This window comes from Dipodomys merriami, unplaced genomic scaffold (assembly GCF_024711535.1).
Source record: "Dipodomys merriami isolate MVZ:Mamm:240054 unplaced genomic scaffold, mDipMer1.0.p SCAF_155, whole genome shotgun sequence".
NCBI classification, from domain to species: Eukaryota; Metazoa; Chordata; class Mammalia; order Rodentia; family Heteromyidae; genus Dipodomys; species Dipodomys merriami.
The window spans coordinates 422,531-447,174 of record NW_027202882.1 but is presented as its reverse complement, the minus strand read 5'-3'; the positions used below and the strand labels follow the sequence as shown (position 1 = coordinate 447,174).

The following is a 24,644-nucleotide window of genomic DNA, read 5'->3' as shown; positions in this document are numbered from 1 at the left end:
TTTCATGGTATGAGAAGAAAAAGGATCTGATTGGAATTTATAGCAATATCTAGTTGCTTCCACCCCTGGACAAGTCATTATCATTGGTGAAGATGTTGCCATTTGAATTTACAATGCCCCAGAAAGACCTATGTGTTAAAGAAAAATGACTTTCCATTTCCTCCCAGATTGTGGAGAATACCTGAATAGTTCTTCTGGAGATTAAGTTCTTCAGAATAAAACCTATGAGAACATGCACTCTCATCTTCTTTCTTTTCTCTTTTAATCATTCTAGGTCAAAAACATTTCTTTTTGTCATACTCCTCACCTTGACATTGTCTTGTCACAGGCCACCAAAACAATAAAACCGACTGAACATACACTGAAACCTTCAAACTTATAAATCTGAGTAAGCCTTTCTGTTTAATAAATGGACAATATCATTTATTATGGTAGGTTATAAAGCTAACACAGAAATCTAGTCTTTCTAACAATGTAGAGTATATAAAAATGCTTCATTATAAAATATCTAACTCCAAGTTATATTTTGTGTTTTTGTTTCTGTAGATCTTAAGGCTTAAACTCATGGCCTGACTGGTCGTTTTGTGTTCAAGGCCAGTGCTCTACCTAAAATCTGAACTGGAACTCTTTTCTCCTGGTGGTTAATTGGAAATAAGAATCTAATGAACTTTCCTATTCTGGCTGACCTATTCATGTTGCATACTTTATGTAATTCCAATTCTCAGCATTATATACATGTTCCAACTACAATATAAAAAACTTAAAATATACTAAGGATATTTGTAAAGTATAAAATGAGGGAAGAATTTTCATCCTTTAGAAATCTATGCAAAATCTATGCTAAACTATTGATATTTTACTGGACCTTTCCTGCAACCAGTTTGATATAGTTTAATACTTGTCACACAAACTTTCTCTGTATTCTACTGCATATATACTTTTTCACGTATGTTTGTATATGTATACATATATGTATCTATCTATATATGTTCCAATGTGCATCATCAGACTTGAAACTTCTTTGTTTTGCTATTCAGCAATGAACCTTGTCGGCTAATTCTGTGACAATATCTGTTCTCATTTTCATCATTCCTTTATTTACCAAATCATCAACCTTCTAAAATCAGCTTCATTTCTTGGGTAAGGTTACCAATCAGTCCAACAAATATCCACCCAGAGGCTTTTAATAAAGCAAGTTTTAAGGAAGAATATAACATGAAGTGACAACTACAGAAATTCCACAGAGACCTGACATCTTTCACATTTCTGTCTTCCTTCTCTTCTCATACTTCAGAAAGTATTGACTAACACTATAAATATACTGCAATTATAAGTTAAGGATCAGTGTTTTCTTTCCAACCTGAAGCCTTCTTTTCCATGATTCTTGACATAAACTTTTTGGAAGATTTTTTGGATTGTGATGGGATTCCACCCAAAACAAAGCCATGTATATCAAGAAAGTCAATGTTTTCAACACAGAGTACTAAACAAAAGAGGGAGAAAATTAAGGTTAGCTATATATGTTAAGCACAAATATAGGCAATATCAAGATATCTTGAAATTGTATACTTTTACTGGATAAAGTGGCTCAAACCTTTAATATTATCTACTTAGAAAACAGAGATTAGAGAATTGCAGTTCCAGGCAAGCCCAGACCAAAAAAAAAAAAAAAAAGGAAGTTTCAGAAACTCTTAACCATTTGATGCGTGCTATGTGTTTTGCTTGTGTTAGGAGGACCACAGTCCAAGCAGACCCAGGAATAGTGATACTTACCTCAAAAGAAGCAATGAAGTTACAATCTGCAGGTATGGCAGTAGTAGAGATACCAAAGTTGTAAAGTTCCTTTCATTGTTGCAATGGGTCTACCTGTATCCCTATTTAAACATTTTCCCCTTCCCCTCCACAAATTATGCCAACATCAAAAATGTGTGCTTTTGTAAGAAATGCATGATTCTAAAATTTCATGACAATTCTTTTGAACTTACTTTTTTGTGGAATTGACTAAGAAAATAAATTACACCTTCTATATAAAAAATGTTCTGTGCTTAATCTGGCAGCCTATACACTAACATCAGAATGATACAGAGAAGATTAGCATGGCCCCTGCTCAAGGATGACTTGAAAATTAGTGAAGCAATCCATGTTTTTACAACAACAAATGCTGGAGGGGATGGGGCCACCAGGGAACCCTACTGCATTCTTGGTGGGAGTGTAAAAGTCTTCAACCACTTTGGAAAGCAGTATGGAGTTTCCTCAAACGACTCCACATAAAGCTCCCCTATGACCCAGCAATCCCACTTTTGTTCATTTACCCAAAGGATCACAAACAAGACCATACTAAAACTACCAGCACAACTATGGTTATTGCAGCAATATTTACCATAGCTAAGATATGGAACCAACCCAGATGCCCCTCAGTAGATGAATGGATCAAGAAAACCTGGTAAATATATACAATTGCATGCTCTGCCTCCATCAGAAAGAATGACATTGCCCAATTTGTTAGGAAATGGAAAGATTTGGAAAAAAATTTTTAAGTGAAGTAAGCCAACTCCAAAGAAATATAGGTCCCATGGTTTCTCTTATTTTCAATAGCTAATATATGTCCGGGATTATCAGAAAATGTCTTAAGCTATGTGCATTTGACCAGATAAGATGATATTAAGCTAAACGAACACCAAGATAGGTACACAAGTGATTCTATCTTGCTATTATTTCTAACATACTTATACTGTACAATGTGATTTTTTTTTGTTCCTTTATATGTTCCTCAACCACGCTATAACCCCTTTTTTCACTGGATTTGAAGTTGGTGCGCCTACATCTTGTATATACGTTTCTCTAATTTGGGGAGAAGAAGAAAACAACAAAATGCTTAAATAGGGATATGGGTTGACCCATTGTAACAATGAGATGCACAAGACGTATGATGAAAAATGAATTTTACAATTTAGGTAGGGGAAGGAGAGAGGAGGAGTGGAGTGTACTTGTGGAGGTGGGAGAGAAGGGATGGTGGGGGAAAAATAAAGGAGGAGGTAACAATGCTTGTTAGGAAATGTACTCATTACCTTGCTCATGTAAATGTAACCCCTCTGTGCAGTATTTTTAAAATAAAAAATGTATAAAAATGTTCTGAGATTGAAGAGTTTATTTCCCTTATTTTATCCATATAATCTTGTTAACAAATAAATTAATGCAAAACACCGACACGAGGGTATTTTGAATAAATGTGTGTGTGTGTGTGTGTGTGCGCACGGGTACACAAGTGTGTTGGAGTGCTCAGAATTTGAACTCAGGGCTTTAAGGTCTTGCTAGGCCTTTCCTCTCTAGATTGGTGAGCAACATCTGCACTCCTGGCTCTTTGCTAGTTCATTAAATTTTTTTGAAAAATAATCTCAAAAATAATTTTGCCCTGATTGGCTTCCAACTGTTATCCACAGATCTCAGCCTCCTGAGTAGATATCTCAAGTAAACAAGATTATGGGTGTGACCAACCAGCACAAGGTTTTCAGAATAATTTTAAAAGTAGAAGAAAATTTACTTCATGGGGGCCTGTTTTTATCATCTCCTACTTTTAAAGCACTTTGCTTTAAAAGAAAAGGTGAATTTATTAAATTAAATGTGAATTTATTTCTCTTTTGGATTCTTAAAAGACAGAAAGTGATGATATTTAAAAGTTTTGGTACTTTTTAAAAAGAAAAATGGAACTGTAGTACAGAAGAAATTTGGCTGTCTTTGAAACTCAATGTATAAGCTCAATTCTGTGCATGATAACGCAATGTTAACAACACAGTCTGTGTTGAAGACAAATTGTGACAGAAAACAATCATCATCGGCAATAATTGCTATGCTATTACTTCTTGAGCAATATTAATATTGAATTTAGAGTGTAAGAGAATGGTGAGATTTTACCTACCTTTTCTGAATTGCTGAAAGACTTTTGGAAACTTTGACTCATTTTTTTCCTCACTGTGTGTATTTGGGCCATGCATTTAGTGCCTTTAATTACAATTTTTCCCAACACTTAAATGGTAATAATATTAGTATTATAGCAAATGTTATCTTAAGAATTAAGAGAATTAAAACTTGTGAAAAACTTAACATAAACTTCTATGAATGAGCTTTTGAGTTTAGCCAACAGTTTTTAAAATACTAAATAAAATGTATTACAGAAACCATTACATGAAGTGAGCAACCAGAAGTAATGTTATCTATTGACCATGCTCTGCTTCCAAGGAAGCCAGGAGGATAACTCTCATGCTGTAAATCAAACTGGTTATCTTATGTCTTGATAGTGTAAAAATATCAGGGACATTTATAAAGAAGGAATGTTGTAGACAGATGTGAAGTCCATAAGAAAATGTACAAAACTGATAAAACGTAAGAGTATCTGAGCAGTGTATTTTGTTTTATATAATTTAAGGTACATCACAAAGATAGGGAAAACATAGAAAAATGAATTCTCTTTTTGAAATTCTATCATAGATCCTTAGCAGGATGAACTCTTTCCTCATTCTTGTAGAGGCATCATCAGATGAGAGGAACTCTTTTTTTTTGTTTGTTTGTTTCCTTCCATTTATTCTACGGTTTGAAATCTGAACTACATGAGACTGAAAGAAACCAAAATTAGACATGCAGGATTTGGAAAGAGCAATCAACATAAAATAAATAAAGTATATAAAGCTTTGTAAAAGGTCTAACCAAATTAAGTAGTATAGTCTCAAGCATAAACAGAAATTGATTTAAGCAATATCATTTTATTGAAAAGTGAAAAATGTTAGGAGTTGCTTAATTTTTCCTTTCTACTATATTGAATTAAGTATTCATTTTGTATAGAGATATTAAAGATGAGATTAACAATAAACTTGATTTAATATGGATGAAAGTTCTGAATAGCCCTGCTTTCCAAAAAGCCCTGAAAATCACCAGTGGGTTTACAAATTTGTGTTTAATATCACTTCTATGCTGGCTTAATGCTTTGTGAACAGAAGTCATTAGAGAAATGCAACTCAAAATTACTATGATACTACTTCATAACTATTATAACTCTTCTCAACAAAATCAAAGGAGTCAGGTGTGGTGGTAAAGGCTTGTAATTCCAAGCATTTAGGGGGTTGGAGTAAGAGGATTTGATTCTAAGGCCAGTCTGGGCTACTGCACATAGGAAAAACCTGCCCTTGGAAATACTCAGAAGGTAATAATGTTGTGAGAGTGTGGAGGAAAGGAAATTTTGTACTCTCTTGGTCAAAATACAGTAGAAAGTAGTATGCAGTTTTCTTTCTTTCTTTCTTTCTTTCTTTCTTTCCTTCCTTCTTTCTTTCTTTCTTTCTTTCTTTCTTTCTTTCTTTCTTTCTTTCTTCCTTCCTTTCTTTCTTTCTTTCTTTCTTTCTTTCTTTTTGGGGGGTGGTCCGGTTGTGGAGCCTGAACTCTGGGCCTGGGCGCTGTCCCTCAGTTCTTCAGCTCAAGGCTAGCACACTACCACTTGAGCCACAGCACCACTTCTGGCTTTTTTCTTTTTGCTTATGTGGTGCTGAGGAATCAAACCCAGAGCCTCATGCATGCAAGGCAAGCGCTCTACCACTGAGCCACCTTCCCAGCCCCAAGAATGCAGTTTTCTAAAAAATTGCAAAGATGAAATATCATTTGAACCACTAATCATGTGATTATTTCTCTCTGGGTAGCTTGAGTTTTGTGTTTTACAGATACACTTCAGGATTTCTTTTTCATGAATCAAACATGGGAAAGAACTAAATGCAACCTCCCTTAATTCAAAAAAGAATAGAAGCTATATTTATTTGTATTACTGTGCATGAAAAATCCTGGAGATTTCTGGTTAATTCAGAGGGCCCCATGCAAAAATATAGGACAAGAGGAAAGTAAAACTGTTTTGAAAGTATAATAGGTTATCATTGATGAAAAGGTGTAGTGGTCATTTTTCCTTTTTTTTTTTTTTGTGCCAGTTGATCAGTGCAGGAGCAAGGCTGTACCCTGGAGCCCTTTCAATATCACCACGTGAACTTCCATTTATGTAGTCCTTGTGGGTGTGGAGCCTCTTCAGGTCACCCGTTGAGAAGTGGGGCCCCTCCCTTGTGGTGGATGTGCAGTGAAGGGATGTGGGTGTGCATGGTCCCTACCATTGCCAGATGAGCCCTGCCCACCCTGCCCACCTCCCTTCCCATTCTCACTTGTTCCATTTCACCCAGGATCTGGCAGCCATGGGGCTGGAGTTGAGTCCACTGCTGCCCTCTCCTCTGCCAGGTGTGCTGGTACTGGTCTTCGGTGGTCCTGGGTGCAAGTGCCATCCCAGTGAGACTCTGTTGTGGGGTCACTGCCTGCCCCCATGGGTGTGGGGTGGAGAACACCATGCTTGTACACTGCACAGTCCACAAGAGAAGGAAGGCTTGGTGGACAATTCACCCCCTTGGGGCCAGGCAGCCCAACCTTGGTTCAGACTTTAGGGCAGAATGGGGATTAGAGTCGTGTGCTGGCCCTTCTGCCAGCGTGCTTGTGACAGCTGTGGCAGCTGAGCACTCTGGAGCCCCTTCAGCATCCCCACGGACCTCCATTTTCTGGTCCCTGTGATCTCGGGTAAGGTGCCATCCCTGCATATGCCCATCAGTGCCAGAGGAGCATGGACTTGCAGTGCACCAGCTGCAGCACTGGGGGATCAAAGCCCCTTTGGCTTTGCTGTATAGCCTCCTCCATTGTCCTTCTGGTCCACATGGGCCCAGCTCTGGGTGCCATTCCGGGGATGCTCCCTTTGGCAGCAATGGGCTCATCCTCTACCCTCATTGGTATCCAAAGCAGGAATGGGTCTGGCCTTGGCAATGCAGGCCACACACATGGAAGGCAGGACTTGGGGTCTGCCCTGCCTTACCTCCTGGCTTTGGCACCTGAGGCTGGGTTGCTTGGTCTGGTCACTGATGGAGCTTTGTTGGATGCAGCCCACCACAACAAATACTGCACCTGCTGCAACAGCAGGGCGGTTTTCCAGACCCCCTCAGGGTCACCACAGGGACCTCTGATGGGTCTACATGAGCTGGGTGTGGGTGTCATCCCAGGACTCCCATTAGGAAGTGCCACTCTCCTTTGTAGTACTGGAAGTAAGAGATGCCACATATAATTTCTGCTTTCTAACATTTTCCTTCACTAAGATAAACAGAACAGGAAGATATAAATAAGTTTTATAAAAAGGAAACATATAACCTATATCACTTCTACCTGTTAAACATTGTAATATTTTTTATCCAGTAGGAATTCTTTCTGTACTTACTTATTTTACTTTTGAATGTAACGAATGTAATATTTTTGTGTGTATTTTACTATCCTAGTATAATTTCATTTGCACTTACATACAATTTTTTTCAAATTCTGTGATTTTAGAATGTGTTTTTTGGAGAAGAGTTTTGTTGTACTTTCATTTCAGTTTGCCATTATGGGCTTATAAACACATCAAATAAAATACATTCTTGCTAGTATCAAGTTCAATGATTTTGTAGACTAGAGACTCAAGGATATAGCATTATATATCATACAGTAATATGTATCAATTTGTTTATAACTGCTCCATAAAATAATTAGTAATTCAGTCAGCAGCCACTTCATCTGGCCCCTCTGATGAAGTAGGAGCCTAGTGGCAGCCTACCCAACACGGGTGCTTCTGGGCACCTCACCTGAGTCTGTGGGAGAATATCAGGGTGTACCTGCTGTTGGACTAGGGAAGCTGCTGTGTGAATGACACAGTGCCACTGACCCACATATAATACCCACAAGCCCCATGGGCCTGGGCCCTAAGGATCAGCCCCTGAGAGCACACACACACGGTGGGAGGGGGGACCCACCTAGGAAGGACTGCAGACAAAACAGAAGCCGCTCTGGGGATCAGCTTGTACAGTATCCTCCATGTTCTCAGCTGTGGGGAGAAGACAAGAAATACAGGCCCAGGTGGGGTGATGCCAACTTTTGTACTCAGGCTGGCAGGGAAACTTTCCTCCCGACACTCTCCTGCAGGCTCAGGATGCCCCTCCATGCTCCTTGTCCATGGAGTATCAGCCAGAGACACTCATGTCTGGTACTCTTGGCTGCTCTTTTGGGGTTTGTTAATTTACACAGAGAGCCCCAGCCTCAGACAGCAGAGTTATATTCTGGGTTTTGTAAAACTTTCTGCATCTGAGCATTTCCCAGTGTTTTGGTTTTTGTATTGTTTCTTATAAATGCTTTGTGAAATTTGTGTTTTAGGTGTTGAGGTACAGGAGGAAGAGCCAGATTATAAACATAGTTTCCTACAAGCCTTTCATCTAAAAAAGAAAATAGATTCTTTCTAAAAATGCCTATCAGGAAATGAATTTGAGAGAGGGAAAAAGGCAGTTTTCTCATGAGATCAAAATGTGCTAGTTTTATATGCATGTTTTATGCGTTCAAAATACAACTAAGTAATTCACCATCTAGGAACAATTGTCCAGACCTAAGAGTTAGGTGTCTTGGGAGCTAGAGGCAGGGTTTTTGTGAGGTTTATCCAAAGGGAGGGAAGAAAGTTAAAATCCATAGATTACTTTGTAGAATGAAAGTGGTAATACAAAATGAGAATCACAAAAATCCTCTCTGCTATTCAGGGTCTTTTATTCTTCCATATGAATTTTTGGATTGCTTCTTCTATTTCATTGAAAGTGAGATTGGGATATTGATATGTATCACATTGAATTTGGAAATAGCCTTTTTCAGTATTGCCATTTTCATGATGTTAATCTTCCCAATCTAGGAGCGTGGGAGGTTTCCCACTTCCTTAGTTCTGCTTTCATTTTCTTTTTCAGGTTTTTAAAGTTTCCATCATAGAGGTCCTTCACCTCTTAAGTTAACTCCTTGCTATTGTATTTTTTTGCGAATATTAAAAAGGTATTGTTTTCCTATTTTCAGCCTCACTCTTATCATTATTGGAATACAGGAAAGCCATTGATTTCCGAGGGTTAATTTTATATTCTGCTAGTTTGCCAAAGTTTCTGATCAGCTCAAGTAACTTGGGAGTGGAGTCCATGAGGTTCTTTAAATACAAGATCATGTCATCTGCAAAGAGGAATAGTTTTACTTCATCTTTCCCTATTTGGATCCCCTTTAAGTTTGTATCTTGTCTTATTGCCCCAGCTAGCATTCTAATACTAATTTGAGAGGAGTGGACAGCGCAGACATCCTTATCTCATTCCTGAATTTATTTTAATTATTTATTTCATGCCCCAGTCGTGGGGCATGAATTCTGGGCCTGGACACTGGCCCGCCGCTCTTCAGCTCAAGGCTAGCACTCTACCACTTGAGCCACAGCACCACTTCCGGCTTTTATTCTTATTGCTTATGTGGTGCTGAGACATGGAACCCAGAGCCTCATGCATGCAAGGCAAGCGCTCTACCACTGAGCCACATTCCCAGGCCCTCATTCCTGAATTTATAAGAAATGATTTTAACTTTTTGCCATTAACTATAATGCTGGCAGTAGGTTTTCAATCCTTAGCAGAAAGAACAGTGCTGAAGCAATATCAGTTCCAGATGTCAAACTCGACTAAAAAGCCACAGTCATAAGAACAGCTTGACAATGGCACAACAACAAACCTGAGGACCAATGGAAAAGGACTGAAGACTCAGAAATGAATCCACTGACCAATAGCCACCTAATCTTTGAAAAGGGAGCTAAAAAAATAGAGTGGAACAAAGATAGCCTTTTCTGTAAATGGTGTTGGCAAAATTGGTTAAACAACTGTTAAACTAACACATTTTCAATGTTAAAGGCTGGAACAAAATCTACCAAGCAAACGGCCCTCATAAAGAGGCGGGAGTTGCAATCCTAATATCAGATAAAATAGACTTCAAATTAAAAATCGTGGGAAGAGATAAAGAAGGTCACTACATACTAATTAAAGGATCTCTCTTTCAGGAGGATATTACAATTCTAAACATCTATTCGCCAAACAATGGAGCACCCAAATTTATCAAAGAAACACTACTTTCCCTCAAATCCCATATAGATCCAAAGACATTAATTGTTGGGGATTTTAACACACCACTCTCCCCACTAGATAGATCAACTCGGCAAAAACTCAACAGAGAAACCGCAGATCTAAACAGCTGCATAGATCAACTAGACTTAACAGACATTTACCGAACATTTCACCCAGCAGCATCAGAATACACGTTCTTCTCAGCAGCACATGGAACCTTTTCTAAAATAGACCACATTTTGGGCCACAAAGCAAACTTGTCTAAATTCAGAAACATTGAAGTTATACCCTGCATTCTCTCTGACCACAAGGGAATAAAATTAGAACTCAACACCAAAAGCCACCAAAGAAAGTCCGGTATCACATGGAGGCTGAACAACACACTGCTAAATCAAGAGTGGGTCATGGAAGAGATTAGAAAGGAAATTCAAATGTTCATGCTATTCAACAAAAATGAACACACAAATTACCAACTCCTCTGGGACACAGCAAAGGCAGTACTCAGAGGCAAGTTTATAGCTCTGAGCTCCTACATCAACAAATTGGAGAGATCTGAAACTAGCAATTTAATGACACATCTAAACCTCCTTGAAAAAGAGCAGCAAGATAAACCCCAATCCAGTAGACGGAAAGAAATAATCAAAATTAAATCAGAATTAAAGGAATTAGAATCCAAAAAAACTATAGAAAGAATCAACAAAACAAAGAGTTGGTTCTTTGAAAAACTTAACAAAATTTACAGACCCTTAGCAAATCTTATCAAAAAAAGAAGAGAACACACCGAAATTAATAAACTCAGAGATGAGAATGGAAACATCACCACGGAAACAACCAAGATTCAGAACATTATAAGGGAATACTTCTCAAAACTTTATGCTAATAAGTTCGACAACTTGACAGAAATGGACCTCTTCCTAGCAAATATTGACATGCCAAAACTAAACCAAGATGAGTTAAACTATCTTAACAGGCCCATATCAAGCATTGAAATAGAAACAGCAATAAGAGACCTCCCGGCTAAGAAAAGTCCAGGACCAGATGGTTTTACAAGGCCTTCAAAGCAGAGCTCACATCAATTCTCCTCCAACTCTTCAATGAAATTGAAAGAGAAAGCTCACTACCGAACACATTCTATGAAGCCATCATAACCCTCATCCAAAAACCAGGCAGGGACTCATCAAAGAAAGAGAACTATAGACCCATTTCTTTGATGAACATTGATGCAAAACTTCTCAACAAAATTTTGGCCAATCGACTTCAACAATTCATCCAAAAAATCATACACCACGATCAAACAGGATTCATTTCAGGGATGCAAAGCTGGTTCAATATACGCAAATCAATTAATATTATTCATCACATCAACAGGAGCAAGAACAAGAACCACATGGTTATCTCAATAGACGCAGAAAAAGCATTCGACAAGATCCAACACCCCTTTATGATGAAGGTTTTGGAAAAATTAAGAATCCATGGAACATTCCTCAATACAATAAAGGCTGTATATGACAAACCTACAGTCAGCATTATACTCAATGGTGAAAAACTAAAGCCATTTCCTCTTAACTCAGGAACAAGACAAGGATGCCCACTCTCTCCACTTCTCTTCAATCTAGTATTAGAATGCCTAGCTACAGCAATAAGAAAAGATGCAGACATAAAGGGGATCCAAAGAGGGAAAGAAGAAATAAAACTCTCCCTCTTTGCAGATGACATGATCTTGTATTTAAAGAATCCCATAGACTCCACTCCCAAATTATTCAAGCTGATTCAAAACTTTGGCAAAGTAGCAGGGTATAAAATTAACCCCCAAAAATCAATGGCTTTTCTGTATGCCAACAATGAGAAAAGTGTGGCTGAAATTAGGAAAGCAACTCCATTTGTAATAGCCCCACAAAAAATAAAATACCTAGGAATTAACTTAAGTAAAGAAGTGAAGGACCTCTATGATGAAAACTTTAAAATCTTGAAAAAGGAAATCAACAGAGAACTTAAAAAATGGCAAAACCTCCCATGCTCCTGGATTGGCAAGATTAACATCGTGAAAATGGCAATACTTCCCAAGGCTATCTACAAATTCAATGCAATACCTATCAAAATTCCACCCTCATTCTTCAAGGAAATAGAAGAGGCAATCCAAAAATTCATATGGAACAATAAAAGACCCCGAATAGCAAAAACACTTCTTAACGGAAAGAACACTGCTGGAGGAATATCAATACCAAATTTCAAACTCTACTATAAAGCCATAGTAATCAAAACAGCTTGGTATTGGCATAAGAACAGACCTCAGGACCAATGAAATAGAATTGAAAACCCAGAAATGAACCTACAGACCTATAGCCATCTAATCTTCGATAAGGAAGCTAAAACAATAGAATGGAAGAAAGACAGCCTCTTCAGTAAATGGTGCTGGCAAAATTGGTTAACTACATGTAGAAAACTAAAGCTAGATCCTTATATATCACCCTGCACCAGAATCAACTCCAAATGGATCAAAGACCTTGAACTCAAAGCAGACACTCTGAAAACATTACAGGATGGAATAGGAGAAACCCTAAGTCTCCTTGGCTCAGGTCGAAATTTTCTGAATAGAGACCCGGAAGCACAACAAATCAAAGAAAGGTTGGACAAATGGGACTGCATAAGGTTGCAGAGCTTCTGCAGGGCAAATGACATAGCTAGTAAGATCAATAGAAAGCCCACAGATTGGGAGAAGATCTTTACTAGCCATACAACGGACAAGGGTCTCATATCTAAAATATACTTGGAACTCAAAAAATTAAACCCCCCAACAACAAATCCTCAAAGAAACAACTGCCCAATAAATAAGTGGGCGAAAGACTTAAAGAGAAGCTTCTCTGAAGAAGAAAGGATGGCCAAAAGACACATGAAGAAATGTTCAACATCCCTAGCCATAAAAGAAATGCAAATCAAAACAACATTGAGATATCACCTCACTCCAGTTAGAACAGCAAAAATCAAGAACTCTAACAACAGATGCTGGAGTGGATGTGGACAGAAAGGAACCTTACTTCATTGTTGGTGGGAATGTAAACTTGTTCAACCACTTTGGAAAGCAGTCTGGAGGTTCCTCAAAAGACTTCACATAGATCTCCCCTATGATCCAGCTATCGCACTTTTGGGCATTTACCCAAATGTATACAAACAAGACCACATTAAAGCTACCAGCACAACTATGTTTATTGCAGCATTATTTACCATAGCTAAGACATGGAACCAACCCAGAAGCCCCTCAGTAGATGAATGGATCAAGAAAATGTGGTATATATACACAATGGAATTCTATGCCTCCATCAGAAAGAATGACATTTCCCCATTTGTTACGAAATGGAAAGGCTTGGAAAAAATTATATTAAGTGAAGTAAGCCAGGCCCAAAGAAGCATAGGTCCCATGGTTTCCCTTATTTGCAATATCTTGTATAGGTATGAGTCAAGCGGAAAAGGTCAGATAATGTGATGTTAGGAAAACGAACCCTTAAATATGTATTTTAATGTTTTCGTTTCTTTCATGTATGTGTTTCTAACGCATTTATAAGATTATTTCTTTTTGCTTTGTATGTCCCTCCCCCACAGTGTAACCCCCGCTTTCACTTTATTTGATGTCAGTATAACATGTGGAGGAGATGGGGACAAACAAGTCGTTTAAGGATTCAGGTGAACCTGTTGCAACAAGGAGAACTACAAAATGTCATGTCAAAGCAAGCTTTACAATGTCGGTGTGGGGGGGGAGGGGGGTATGATTGGGTGGGGGGGAGGGGGGAGGCTGGGAAGGGAGGTGAAGGGTAAACAAAGGAGGAGGCTGCAATGCTTGGTAAGAAATGTATGCATTATCCTACCAATGTAATTGTAACCCCTCTGTACAGTATGTTCTGAAATAAAATAAAATTAAATTAAAAAAAAAAACTAAACTAGATCCGTATATATTGCCCTGCACCAGAATCAACTCCAAATGGACAGAAGACCTCAAAATAAAAGCAGACACCGTGAAAACATTACATGAAGGAATTGGAGAAACTCTAGGGCTCTTTAGCACACACCGAAATTTTCTTAATAGAGAACAAGAAATAAAACAAATCAAAGAAAGGTTGGGCAAATGGGATTGCTTGAAACCGCAGAGCTTCTGCAAGGCAAAGGTCAAAGCTAACAAGAACTGTAGACAGCCCACGTACTGGGAGAAGATCTTCATGAGTCATAAAATGGACAAGGTCTTATATCTAAAATATACTTAGGACTCAAAAAATTAAATTCCCCAACAACAAATCATCAAAGAAACAACTGCCGGATAACTCAATGGGCTAAAGACTTAAAGAGAGATTTCTCTGAAGAGGAAATGAAAATGCCCATTAGACACATGAAGAAATGCTCAACTTTTCTAGCCATAAAAGAAATGCAAATCAGACAGCATTGAGATCGCACATCATTCCAGTTAGAATGTCTATAATCAAGAAATGTAATTACCAGTTGTTTAAAGATACAGGTGGACCTGTTGCAACAATGAGAAGTACAAGTTGTCATGTCCAAAACGAGCTTTACAACGCGGGGGGGGGGTGGAGGAGAAGGATTGGTATTGGGGGGAGGGGGGAAGCTGGGAAGGGATGTGAAGGGTAAACAAAGGAGGAGGCTGCAATGCTTGGTAAGAAATGTACGCATTATCCTGCCCATGTAATTGTAACCCCTCTGTACAGTATGTTCACAAATAAAATTAAATTAAATTTTAAAAAAGAAATGTAATTATTACAGATGCTGGCGGGAACCCTACTGCATTGTTAGTGGGAGTGTAAACTTGTTCAACGACTTTGGAAAGCAGTATGGAAATTCTTCAAAAGACTCCACTTAGAGCTCCCTATGACCCAGTAATCCCACCTTTGGGCATTTACCCAAATGATCACAAACAAGGTCATTTTACCAGCACAACCATGTTTGTTGCAGCATTACTCACTATAGTTATGATATGGAACCAAACCCGATTCCCCTCAGTAGATGAATGGATCTAGAAAATGTGACACACACACACACACACACACACACACACACACACACACACAATGGAATTCTATGCCTCCATTAGAAGGAATGACAATGCCCCATTTGTTAGGAAATGGAAAGGCTTGTTAAAAATTATATTAAGTGAAGTAAGCCAGGCCCAGAGAAACATAGGTCCCATGCTTTCCCTTATTTGCAAGGACTAGTACATGTCTAGGACAAGCAGAAAAGATAAAAAGTTATGTTATTATGACCACATAAAATGATGTTAAGTGAAAGATACCCCAAATCAGTCTTGGTTTTGTTTTTAATATACTTATAATGCAGTATGTGATTCTTTTGTAGGTTCATCTCCCCACGGTATAATCCCTGTTTTCACTGTATTTGATTCCAATGTTCTGCATCTTCTATATTTACTTTTGTGATTTGGGGAGTGGAAGGATATAACAAAATGCTTAAATGGGACTGCAGGTTGACCCATTGTGATGAAGAGATATACAGGACACTATGTAGAAAATGAATTTACAATGTCAGGCAGGGATTGAGGAGGGAGGAGTTGGAGAGGTGGGGAGGGAAGGGATGGTAGGGGAAAAACCAAGGAGGAGGTAACAATGCTCGATAGGAAATGTACTCATTACCCTACTCCTGTAACTGAACCCCCTCTGTACAGTATTTTTACAATAAAATATATTTAAAAATCTCTGCCTGTTGTAGATTTCCAGTGATGCCCTCGGCATTGAATTTTTTGCCTTTCCTGGCTGTGGTTAGGTCCACCTGCCCAGTGGATCAGTAGTCTTCAAGGCATCTTGTTCCTGAAATGGGACTTGGATTATCCAGTGGTGGTTGGAACCGGGCCAAGGACAGTGCAAAGTCCAATTCCAGGGCTTGGCTTCTTCATTCCCCATGCAACTAGGATTGCAAGCAGGATTTCTCTGAATTTGACTCCAGAAAACAATCACTGAACCAAAAGGCAAGGCCCCCAAACACCTATCCTCCTCCCCCCATTCCCTGTTTTGTCCCTCCTTGGGAAAGTACAAAATAATTTCGCAGGTTTTGGCAAAGACACAAATTACCCACCACCTCCCCTGGTAAACTAGGTTTCAAGTCACTAAGTCATGTAAACGGATAATGCGGCACTCATTATTCTGGACAACCTCTTCGGATTGTTTGATGCTTTAATTTTTTTTGTTGTTGTTGTTGGTAGGGGGCCTGAACTTTGGGTCTGGGCACTGTCCCTGAGCTCTTCAGCTCAAGGCTATATCACTTGAGCCACAGCACCACTTCCAGTTTTTTCTGCTTATGTGGTGCAGAGGAATTGAAACCAGGACCTCATTCATGCAAGACAAGCACTCTACTACTGAGTCTCCTTCCCATCCCTAATGCTTTAATTTTTTTTTAATTTCTTTTTGTCAGTCTTGGGGCTTGAACTCAGGGACTGGGTTTTAACATATCCCTGAGTTCTTCAGCTCAAGAGAAGCCCTCTTCCACTTGAGACACTGTGCCACTTCCTGTTTGGAGATAAGTGTCTCACAGACTTTCCTGCCAGGGTTTGCTTTGAACCATGAATTTTTAAATTATATTTCTTCCAGGTGTTTATTGGAACATTACAGTTTTTCTGGAATTTAAAGTTTTCTGTAAACATTTGTCTTCAAGTAATTCAACAGCATTAAATATTACATTTACAAGCTATCCTGTAGCACATCCATTTTGAAATTATTATGTTAAGATGAAATTCTTATTCTTTGTAGAAAAAAAACCATTAAACTCCAAATGAGAACATGCTAATTTCAGCTTCGTTGAGTCTCCTTCCTCTTTTTTTTTCTCTCCAGTATCTTTTCTTGTTTTGGAACAAGTGTCATGGACTGTCCAACCATTCAAAAGGAAGTTTATTCCATTAATTTAATAGAAAAGAATCCAATCTTCCTGCATCTCAGGGCAACTTTAGGTATAATGTTAATCTGATAATTCACATCATTTAATTTTCAGTCATTTTGATAATTTTTTTGTTAAACCATTCATTAAACAGCTACCAAAAAGCAAGAATAAAAATAATGTTCTGCTTTCTAAGAAGGTTTAAAAAGCTAAGTAATTCAACAAAACACATTCTATTCTTCCAAGATTCCATGGTGAAAAATTTCTCTTTCATCATAGCCCTTACCACTGACCCCTTCCCATCAAACTTGCAGCTTTCTTCAGTTGTTTTGTTCCAGCTTTCATTTTGGTACTAGCATCAGTAATCTCCTTGTAGTATTTGACAATGAAATTCCATTTGTTGTTAGAGAGCTCAATTCATATTGCCAAAGGCAGCCTCATGAGCATAACATTGAACATAAAATATTGAATATCATTAATGTGATCATATGCAACTATTTCATAAATTAATATAAATACCACACAAAGATGCATCTTCATATAATTTTTAAAATGCAAAGTAGTTACATATCTATGTCAAAAAATAATTCAGATCACTAGTAGAAGGGACTAAGCTAAACCTATTGCATCATCCCCAATATCTTTGTAAAACTTTTTCTCATTAACTTTCACCTTAGGGCTTTCTTTTCCTAGCAACAAGTTGTCAGTTGATATCCTTGGATAATAGTCACCTCTGAGTAACCTCATTTCTTTCCACCGCCAATAAGTCCCTTGTGTTAAATACCTGAGGAATAATGTCCCAATGTGCCTGCAAGAGGAGTACCCAAGTCGACTGTCTGTGCCCACTCTTCCCTTGTTTTGTTTGGGAATGTGGTATCAGAGACAAGGGTGTCAGGGGTCAAGTGGCTGGAACAATGGTGTTATGAATTATGGGTAGCAGAAAAGAGTAGCAGAGACTAGGATACCAGGGAAAGGGTAATTGTGACTGTAATAACTGAGTTGAAGTGGCAGGAAATTGGGTAGCAGCAACAGCTTTGCAAGGGTTGGGGTAGCTAATACAGGCATCCAGAAGAGTTTAGCAGGGACAAGAAAGCATAGACAAAGTGAAAGAGTAAAAGTTGTGAGGGATTGTGGGGCACAATCAGGGTAAAAAGGTCATAAGTGTGCAAACTGGGTAGTTAGTACTATGGTAGAAGCAATTGGCATGGTGGACTGATGTAGTGCAGAGCTCTGGGTTTGCCTCTCCACTTTTAGCTCTTAGATCTTTAGGGAAACTACCTCTAACAGCTCAGCTCATTATCAGCTTTTTTTTTTTTTTTTTTTTTTTTTTTTGTCGGTCATGGGCTTGAACTCTGGGTCTGAGTGCTGTCCCTCACCTCTTCAGCTCAATGCGAGTGCTTTACCACTAGAGCTACAGTGCCACTTCCGGTTTTCTGGTGGTTTATTGAAGATAAGAGTTTCACAGACTTTCCTGCCCAGGCTGGCTTTGAACCTCGATCCTCAGATCTCAGCCTCCTGAGTAGCTAGGATTACAGGTGTGAGGCACCGGCGCCCAGTGAGAAGTGAATGTTTCTACTGTATCATTGCTAAGTATTTTTGGATAGATACCTAATCCTATTTTCACTGGGTTTTGTTGCATTGTGTTTTTGCTTTAATGAGGGACCTCCATATAGATTTTCAGAGCAATTACAACAGTTTGAAGATAACCTATAATATGTGGATATTAGATCAAAATTTAAATATATCAATAAACATATACAGGACTATTATATATAGTTTATAATTTGAAGAAATTTTAAGAAGGCAACAGTTGGGGGAAAAGAAAATTTTATAAGCTTAATAACAAACATACAGACATGGAAAAATATAAAAACAGGTGCAATAATTAGTGCTAATAGTAAGAAAACATTTTCCTCAAGTTTTAAAAATGAAACTATTAAAATAATACTTAACATAAAATAAATATGCCTTGGAAGAAAATGTACCATAGACATAGTTTTCCCCATAATTTGTTTTATTTTTATAACAAATGGATTAAAAGAAAATGTAATTACTTGTCTGAAGATGATAACACTTTCTAGTGTCATTGATAGAATCCAGCAAAGGAAAGTAACAGAAAAGTAGAGTGTAAGAACAACCTGGCTATGAAGATACTCAGAACATTGTGAATGTGCTACATTTTCCTCATCAAAATAGAGCTAGGACAGTACCTTTGAACAGAACACTTGTAATGTAGTCAGAGCAGCGGAGTTACTAATTAGGTAGTAATTTATTACTTTTATTCCCTAATCTTATGATGTGATTCCCAAATGATGTGAGTGATCCTAGATTTTCTGAGCAGTTTTTTCACCCAAAGTTTCTAATTCCTCCCCCTTCTGATGATTCTTCTGCTACTCTCACTTCTCCTTGTTTCTGAATCAACTCCTATGACCATTTTGTTCATGAGAAAGAGCTGGAGAAATGTGAGGATGGCCTGGAGTCTGAGGTAACATCCACTCCAGCTTGAAGGATCTGGTGAAGGACCTACACCTGGCCTCAGAATCAGATATTAATTGAACTCTTTGGAAATGGAGTAACTCACCCCCCCCAAGCAGAATCTGTAATTCCTTGGCTTTCTCTGAAGAGATTTGGTACTAGGGCACAATTCAGAGAATGAGCTTTCCCACCACCCACCACAGCCTTGTCAGGAGGAACAGGTTCAAAACTAAAAGTGGCCTCAGCTCCCACAGAGCCAGTCAGAAGCCAAGAGATCACACTTTTCTCCTCATTAGGGATCTTCTGGTAGGAATAGAGTCTGGGAAAAGTCTAAGATGGAAATAAGTGAGACTGGACCTATGGAGGACACAAAAGAATGACCCTCTCTTTGACTACAAGTGAGTTTTGTACTGAGACATGACAACTTCCTTCATATATGAAAATTCACTAGGTGTTATCTCACCACCACTTTGCAGGAGGTCAGTTTCCCCAAAGAAGAAGTTGTTAAATGTTGTGACTGCCAGTTTGCTCTCTGGGCTCTTGTCTCTCCCACCCCTTCCCATGCCAGGAATGCATTGCTTCTTTCAGGCACTCAACTACTTGTCCTGACTCCTAGGCAGGAATACTGTAGGCTATTATTTGGCTAACCTCTTGCATTTGAGGTAGAATAAGCCTAGGCTCTGCTTATGCCAATAGGTAGATGCAAGAAGCTGAGTATAAGCTCATATTTGTACAGAAAAACAATCATATTGAAAAAATTAAATGAAATTAATAGTTGAGTGATTTAGGGTTTCTACCCACTAAATTTAGTTAATTTTTAGTAACACACCTAGAACAATGGATTAAGAAGAGAACAGTGAAGTAAGTTCAAAATAAGATGGAAAAGACACACCATAGCCATAACAGGAGATGAAAATGTGAAGGAACTATTGGCATAGTTCCATTTACTATCTTAGGAGTGACCTTGGATAGGAGGCTTTTAGAATAATATCTAAAACAGAGCTACTTGCTGGGCCCTGGTGGCCCACATCTGTAATCCAAGCTACTCAGCATGGTGGGATCTGAGTATTATGATTCAAAGCAAGCCCAGGAAGAAAAACCCAGAAGTAGTAATGTGGCTCAAGTGGTAGATCACTAGCCTGGAGCTCAGGGAAACTGCCTAGTCCCTGAATTCAAGCTTCACCATCAGCAAAACAACAACAACAAAACAATAATGATAAAATAAATAAAAGAAGGACATAAAGATATGCTATGGAATGATGATCCTGTGTAAGTGTTTAGGGAACATAAAAGGAGACAAAATTTGGAGCAAAAAGATACCTACTAATCAAGGATGCAAAGCAAATGCCAAATTCCTCTTCTCAAAAACTACCAAATTTGGGCTGGGAAGGTGGCTCCGAGGTTAGAGTGCTAGCCTTACATGCATGAAGCCCTCGGTTTGATTCCTCAGCCAGAAGTGGTGCTATGGCCCCAAAGAAACATAGGTCCCATGGTTTCCCTTATTTGCAATATCTAGTATATGTATGAGTCAAGCAGAAAAGGTCAGATAAGGCGATGTTAGGAGAATGAACCCTAAGATATGTATTTAAATGTTCTTTTTCTTTCATGCATTTGTTTCTAACACATTTGTAAGGTTATTTCTTTGTTGCTTTGTATGTCCCTCCCTCACAGTATAACCCCTGCTTTCACTGTATTTGATGTCAGTTTAATTTGTGGAGGGGAAGGGGAAAAACAAGTCATTTAAATAAGAATACAGGTGGACCGTTGCAACAATGAGAAGTACAAGTTGTCATGTCAAAAACAAATTTTACAACTTTGGTGGGGGGGGAGGATTGGGTGGGGAGGCAGAGGGGGTGGCTGGGAAGGGATGGGAAAGGTAAACAAAGGAGAAGGCTACAATGATTGATAAGAAATGTACTCATTATCTTGCCCATGTAATTGTAACCCCTCTGTACAGTATTTTCACAATAAAAAATATTAAAAAAAAAAAAAAGGAAGTGGTGCTATGGTTTGAGTGGTAGAGCACTAGCCTTGAGGTGAAGAGGTGAGGGACAGCACCCAGGCCCAGTGTTCAGGCCCCATGACCACCCCCCCGAAAAAAAAAAAAAACAAATTTCCAAACTTATCTTTTCTCATAATTGAGGAGAGGCTTCTTTACAGGAATTCTCCTTATCTAGCTCAAGGTCCTCAGAACTTCAGTAGACTTTTCCTATTGAGATATAATCTACTGAACTTAATCATGGCTAGGAAAGTATGGACATAGATAGGTTTATTGTATTTTTCCTTATAAATATATACTACTGTCAGGTATTATATATAGCATATATTATAATATGCAATATATTATACGTCATGTATAATATATTAAATATATTATAACATATATTATATATTAACAGTCTTCCTAATTTTAGTGTTAGGAGCAAGCAACATATTGAAAGATAAATGCTTGAATCACTGAGTTATTTCTCTACCATTTGACAGTTCCAGGTTTCATTCTTATTACCCAAAGAGCAACATAAGAAAGTGATGCCCATGGAGGTGGTTCTCTGGATTTTGGAAACTGTGATCTGCACACACACACACACACACACACACACACACACACACACACACACACACATGATATAGTTTTACTAGTGAATGTGTAAAACTATAGCAACAGATAAACAAGTGATCATCATTTGCACAAACACTCAATCACTTACAAGTATAAGAATTTCTTTTCTATGGTCCCTATTCACCTACACAGACAGTACATGAGTTGCCCTTGAATTGTCCTGGAAGTTCTTTATCTGGCTACGGTAGTTTCACATCTTTTGTTTTCTAAGTAGCCAGATGTTATGTGTTCAACAACAATACTTGTTACAGGCAAAAGTATCCACCTTGAAACATAGAGGAACTTGGATTTCAGAAATGCCATAAATAAGTGGGAGGTACAACAGTACTTTTCAAAATAGAATAGATTACATATGTATTAGGAAGTTTGTAAGAAAAATAACTTCAATGTAGGATTAAACACTTGAAGAAAACTTCACTTTAGATTACATATAGCCAGGTGCTGGTAGCTCTTGCCTGTAATCTTGGCTAATCTGGAGGCTGATATCTGAGGATCACAGTTCAAAGCCAGCTTGGGCAGAAAAGTTCCCTTGAGACACTTATCACCAACTAATCACACAAGATTAAAATTGATACTGTGGCTCGATGTTGTAGATAGATAACCTTGAGCCAAAGACCTCAGGAACAGTGCCCAGGGCCCTAGTTCAAACTCTGCAATAAACAATAAATTAAAATAAAAAATAAATTACATATGATTTATTACCAACTCTGTACAAGGAAAATAGGATATGACACATGGCAACATATGACTTCAAGGTACAAAGTTCCAGGGCATTTCCCCACTCTTGAGAACTAGAAGTAATCCATATTGAAAAAAATAAAATGATGAATGATTTTACCAAATTTCAAAACATGCTATATGTTATACAAAGAAAATGCAATAAACATGCATTTCACAGTCTAGTAACATGATATGGTATAAGGAATCTGATTAACTGATTCATCAAAATCAATAAAATGCAGTTAAAACATCCAGTATCTCAGGTGTCAACTTAGCAGAATACTTTCAATGTATGATGGCTATTTTGTATATTATCCAGCCCTATCTATCCCACAACAGCAGAAGGCTCTTCATGAGAAAGTCCAGAGACCTGTCTACTGTGGTGCTCAATGTATACCTGTTCCCATTTTCTGTTATTTGGGTATGTGATAGACTGAATATCTGGTAACTTGCCAAAGGCACAATTTGGGACTGGCTTCCAGTGATGATATTTTAGTTCTCAGAAAAAAAGGGAAATTGAAGACAGGGAAAATCTACCAGATCCCTGAAAGAATTCTATCATTGTGCTAAAACTGTTTCTACTGACACTTGAACAAACTGCAGTGTTTGTCACTCCAACCACATGTCCAAAAATAGCTTTCCAAATATTGATCTGTTTTCACTTTGGTATATCAAGACACACTATTGTGGCCCCATTTTACTTAAACTATCAGCTATGGTTGGCCCAAGGAAGAGTTGACCTTACCAATTTCTTAAATTTTAGGTCATCACACAATCACTTCATAGCCCTTAAACATTAAAAATACCTATCTCTATAAGTCTGCATTATATCCTTATTAGTTTTTCTTCATTTGTCATGTTTTACATATTTGTGTATCTCAGGGCTTAGTTCTGTAATCTTCTTTCTCATGATTGTTACCATTGAGTACATGTAATTATTTCTGTATTTTTTTCTCCAGCTCTGTTCTTTCTTTAATTCAAGTCCTTTATAGCATCCTGTCTACTGACAACTCCTAGCTGCTGATTTTAAGAAACTCAAAAGATCCCATAGTGAGCTTTGATCTTTATCTACAAACCTATTCCTCATTACTATTCGATTAAGTGATAACTCTTCTAGTTGTCTTGTCAAAAGACCTTGGGGTCACTTCAGACTTACATACTTCTTCACACCTCATATGTAATCTATGACCAGGTTTTGACAAATTAACTCACAGGATATTTTAGGAACCATGTATATGTATATATAGTATATGAGTGCTAATACTGTGACTTAAATTAGGGGCATAGGTTCTTTTACTTTTCTTTTGTGCTCAGGCTGCCAGTCTTCCATTTGAGCCACAGCTCCACTTTTAGCTTTTTGATTCTTAGTTGAAGATAAGTGGTTCATTTCTCTGGTCTAGCTTAAAACTATGATCCTCTGTTTCCAGACTTTTAAGTAGCTAGATTTAAAGGCATGCACCACTAAAACCACCCCTATTATATTTGAATTAACAATAAGCTTAAAGAACAAATATTTATAGTATTTTCAAATCAGTATGTTTTCATTTACACCAAAACAAAACCAAAGAACCTCTGAATGTACCAGTGCTCAAGTGCCAGCCACAGTTTCTTTGCTGGGTTGATATAATCTACAGGCAAAGCAGGAGAAAATGCTCTTCACTGAAGTTGCTGAAGGGCTGATAAGGATGAAGACAAGCCACATTACCCAGAAAGTATCACAAAGTGTTTGCTGTAGATAAGTGTAGCCAATCTTAGAGGATGTTCATAGCGATGAGAATATTTGAAGGTGAATATGTGATTACACAGGTGTGCTTTCTTGATGGTATATGTTTATAGCATAGTTCACATACTGTTGAAAATGAGATAGTTAAGATAGGGATGTTGTTATTCCTTCTATCCTTCACAGTATAATATTAAAACCAGTTTTATACATATATTATTTATAGTAATTATAGAATACTCCTAAT

General features: G+C 38.0%; 1 non-coding gene across 1 annotated transcript; it reads left to right on the top strand.

Annotated features, from left to right (window-relative positions):
* Positions 1-2,041: 2,041 nt before the first annotated feature.
* On the top strand, positions 2,042-2,148 carry LOC138827387 (U6 spliceosomal RNA). Its single transcript, XR_011372073.1, has one exon. It is a non-coding gene; the product is annotated as a U6 spliceosomal RNA (small nuclear RNA).
* The last annotated feature ends 22,496 nt before the right edge of the window (positions 2,149-24,644 follow it).